The sequence below is a fragment of the Myotis yumanensis genome, unplaced genomic scaffold (genome assembly GCF_028538775.1).
Source record: "Myotis yumanensis isolate MYYU_CA2020_CCGP unplaced genomic scaffold, mMyoYum1.0.hap1 SCAF_9, whole genome shotgun sequence".
NCBI lineage: Eukaryota > Metazoa > Chordata > Mammalia > Chiroptera > Vespertilionidae > Myotis > Myotis yumanensis.
The window spans coordinates 39,278,137-39,283,020 of NW_027223760.1; the positions used below are offsets into that span (position 1 = coordinate 39,278,137).

Sequence of the window (4,884 nt, forward strand, 5' to 3'; positions counted from 1 at the left end):
TATTCTTTAAATGTGGAACCTGAAAACATTATTTATCTTCTAATACTGTTACATTTAAATCCCATTGGTCTATGTTTCAATTTGAGTGAATCTTTTACAAATGCATAATGATCACCATGCACATGTCACTCAGAAAATATTGGTTCACCAAGCTGAGGAGATCTCTTAGTTCTTGACATGTTTTCAGTTGAAGTTTTCTATTTTTTTTCCAGACTTTTGTAAGCCCTAGAGTCAAAGAAGTGTAATGTTGAAAGTAACTTTGGTGATAATCTAATAAGATGCCTCTCTTTTGCTGACCTTAGAACAGAAAGGTTAAGTTTTTTATTCTACGCCGCCCAGTAACTAAGTAAGGACTTGAACTTGGTCTCCAAAACCTCAACCTAAAAATCTACTTGGAGTTCAAATTAGAGCAGGAACAATATTTTCTTACATACTCTCTTTCTTTCTTTTTTTTTTTTTTTTTTTAAATGTGAGGCAAGGACAGTCTAGGTGAGGCTCCTCTCATAACCACCTCTCCCATGGGGAGGAAGCCCGGCCTCTCTACTTTCAGCTCGTTTGAGGGGAGGTGGGTCAGACTAAGCCCACCTCCCAGGAAACCGAGCTAGTTACATACTCTCCTTCACCTGGAATCAGGTCTCTTTACTTTTACCAAAGAATGGAAAAGTAAATATACCTGATATTGCAAAATAATATTTTTAACTAACTACAAGTTATTTTCCTAGCATAGCTAAAATTTTTTAAAAATATTATTTTGTTTATTCCACTTATTTTACCACTTACTCTTCTTAAAAATAGTTTTTATAACATTTTAATTTTATTTTTAATTGACTTAATTTCCAAAAGCCCTAACTACAAGAAATTTCAACATTATATTGCCTTATATTAACCCTTTATAAGACAAACTTTAAATAATCCATAATAATTCAGTTTGTACTTTACTTTTCCAGATATCTAAAGAATCAATAACATTAGAATATATATATATATGTACTGAATTACAATTAAAATGTAGCAAACCTTCAGGAGATATTTTTTTAACTGAAGCTATTCAGTTTTCCTAGGAAAACATCAGTCTATGGCATACTATGCCTAGAACACTTTCACTTCTTATGGCCAGTTTAAAATTTGCCTGGGTACATCTACTTCCATATATTTGCTAAATTCTTAAACAGAGTAATTTGTATTTGCTATAAATTACTTTTACTGGGTGCCTACTATAGTTAAGGCATATGTGTGTGCATGTGTATGCACACACACACATGTATTTTAGATTATGAATCAATTGAGAATATAGCAAATGAATTATACTGTAAAATAGGGGCCCCCAACATAGTAGCTTTGGGATGTACTGGCATGGCCAACTAAGGAATCCTTTAGTGATGAGATAGGATGCAATGAGTGAATAGTATCTCAAGAGCTATTTTGTAAGGTCTAAAATCTTCTATTAGAACAGGTAACAGTCAATAGGCATTGTTTCCTTTTCATCGTAAGTCTAGTATATTAAAATCATACTATTGCAATTTGATGTGCTTATGTATTATTTTCCTAATATTATAGGGAATTGAAGAGCTTCTAAATATTCAGTCCATCACTCTAGCTTCTGATCTAACTATCTTCCAACACTTTGGGAGAGATAAATGAATTTTTTGCTTTTATATAATTTTATGAAAATGAATTTTTTGCTTTTATATAATTTTATGAAAGTTAATTTTATAAATATTTTGATTTAAAATAATTACAGTCCTTTTTTCCTAATGATTAAAATCTCAGTTTCTCATACCTGTGCTCATCTACTTATTCTGAACAAAATAATCGCCAGACATATTTGACTTTAATCATAACATTATTACAGAAAAGGATATCATAAATAACTAAAACTTACATCTTGAATTATACTTGTACAGCTACCTAAATAAAAATATAGTATAGTAATTAAATATGAATATAAATAATGTTACTGATAAGTATCGCATGTTTCCTAAAATAGTTTATAAGAAAAATACTAAGGGCAATGTTTCAAAATTTGAGACCAAGTATATCATTTAAACTTTTGTGGCTTCAGTTGTCAAATTACTGGGTTATTGAATAATGTAAAATGCTTAGAAACAATGTTTCATTTAGCCAGTCCTCTTTTCCTAAGAAATCGATGTGTTACTCTCTAATTCTCCCTTAAGTTCCCCTATGATATTACTGATCTTTAACCTTTGCAAAATCAATACTTTTTCTAATGCTCACTTAGTATTTGTATCACAAAGATGTTACTGTGGCCCATGAATAATAATTTAAATTCGAACATTCTTCCACCACCTCTTGTTGTCATGCTGTATTTCTCCTTGCAGTAGTTTTTTAAAAATTATATTCATTTCAGAAAAAAAGACCAAAAATAATTATTGCCATTAACACCCATTTTAAGAAATAACAATATCATTTTCATATTGTTACATTTAAATTTGGAGCTATTGAATAGAATGGGATATAATTGCTCAGTGTCTGACACAATGTCAATGGTCATTAAGATGTGATTTCAACTTTGATTTCTTAAATAATTGAAGCTTTTTATCTCTTTTTACAATAATGCACAAAAAATAGAGCAAAATGGATAAAATACATCTTCTATCTGAGAGTAGTTCTGAGGATTAAACAAAAAGTTATACATAACACATCTCACAAGTGCTCAGTAAATGTTAATTACTTTTCCTTTCTCAAACCACTATTCCTTGTCTTCCTTTAAACATAACCAATTGTTATTCTATTTTACCTCAAAATCAAATAACACAAATGCACACACAGTTAAAACAGACATAGTTTCTTTACCTGTTATATAATTTAGCAAATGATATTCTTTTTTAAAAAAGAGTATTCCTGCTTTCTGTGCTGTAGAACCTTGGATCTCATGTCCAGGAAACATGGCATTGTAATCCAGATTAGGAAATCGTACAAAAGCCTCATATGGTTTGTCTATTTCTAAGAATGTAATGGGACACTTATGTGAATGGGTTTGTTTAATTTGAACCTTTGTTTCAAGCTGAACATGTGTAAGTAGATTCGCTAATTTAGTGCTTTGTTCTAGTTAATGAAGGCACTTGGATAATTTCATACAATAAATGAAATGAATATGTATGTGTTACATCAGCCACCTGGAAATTGTATCAATTCCCTGTTTTGGGTAACCTCACAGACACCCACAGATTTACCCAATTTTTTAAAGAAAGTGATATCTTTTCTGCTACTCCTCTGTCCCAAGGACCACAAACCCCCAGGATGGAAGAGAAGGGCATCTTGTTCTTGATGCTGCCTAAGAAACTCATGCTGGTTCAACCAAGTCTATGGTAGAAATCAGGTCAGGATGACCTCCTTGGGATCCATGTGTATCTTTTTTAAGTTTTTTTAAAAGGAGGAGACCAAAAGGAAATTGCAAAGAACATCAGTTAAATTGTCTCTTTTATATTGACAAGGCCTACCTAGGAGACTCTTCTCTCTTAAGTGTAGCCTCTGTGAACAGGTTCCTTTCACACAAATTTTTATTTCAGATATATTTTTACTACACATAGCAAAGGTATGTTTTGGTTCAAAGTAAGAGGTGTGTGTGTGTGTGTGTGTGTGTGTTTGAGCACACGTATACATGTGTGTTTTGAAACTTAAAATTTCCTAAGATAGTGATATTTCTTGAAAATGGAGAAGACATAATGCTGGTGGTGAGAAATGGATAGAGAGCAGCAATGGACAGGAATCTGGAAGAGAAAAACTATTTTAATGAAGTTTGCCTTGTCCTTTGCCCTTAATTTCATTTTCCTGATTTTCTCCCAGTTAGCTGGGTAGTTGCTCATAATAGAGAGAGCAAGAGTGTTAAAAGGGACCAAAATAGAGACGGTAGAAAGAATAGAGAGGGTTTAATATGACAGATAAGTAAGCAAGTAAAGTTAGAAATAAATGAAGGGGAGGAAATGGAAAAACTAATTAGCAAACCAGATACAATTGATGAGATCAAGTTGACCCAACCAAATTCAAATCAAACCAACTTGTATTTTCTGAGATTCTACTATGTGCAAAGTCTCAAATACATTCAAATGTTTGAAACTTTTTAGTTTTAGAAGGTCTTCATGAAATCACAAACACACATAAGGGTGAAGTCAGCAAGCAGTATACGAGATTACGATTTGTATGGCTCTGGTGAGAAGAAGAGCATACTTTATTATTTTACTCACATGGGTATACTGATTCCAATTAATATGTTGGGAATATTTTTATGGGTAAAATTTAAAAAATGAAATACAATTGACAAAATTTTAATTTATACCAAACTTCTCAGGAACATCTATTTTACTTATACTGAAGGATACCTCCATATATTATTCTAATTATATATTCTAATTTATATAATTAAAATCCTGTTGAAAGCAAAAACTCTTTTGAGAGCAAGACTATCAGATGAAATGACTATATACTATTAGGAGTAATGATGATTCTTATTCAAGAAGTTGAAATTTTGTAACTAAAGCTAGAGTTTTAATTTGAGGAACAAAAAAATTAACAGTAAAAAATGTTTATTACAATGTTTGAAAATAAATAGTAATTTTTTGTAATCATAAGAAAAGGAGATAACAATGGTTTAATATATATTTATATATAATTATATGTGTTTATAATTGTTAATATCACATATCATTATGTACAATAAAATGAAGGAAACTTTTCACAGTTTGTATATAATCTCATGCTTATTTTTGAAAGATACTTTTCAATGGCAAGACAGCATTTTATCAAATGGATAGGCCATCTTTCAACCAATTTCTTCTTGTTAGACATTCTGGATATTTCAAACATTACGCTACTACAAATATTAAACATAAATGTTGACTGTATGCCCCAAAATTCTGTAAATAA

The 4,884-nt window shown here is 30.9% G+C and overlaps 1 non-coding gene across 1 annotated transcript; it reads right to left on the bottom strand.

Annotated features, from left to right (window-relative positions):
• Positions 1-465: 465 nt before the first annotated feature.
• LOC139017130 (small Cajal body-specific RNA 21) lies at positions 466-604 on the bottom strand. The gene has a single exon (XR_011472796.1). It is a non-coding gene; the product is annotated as a small Cajal body-specific RNA 21 (non-coding RNA).
• Positions 605-4,884: the final 4,280 nt, after the last annotated feature.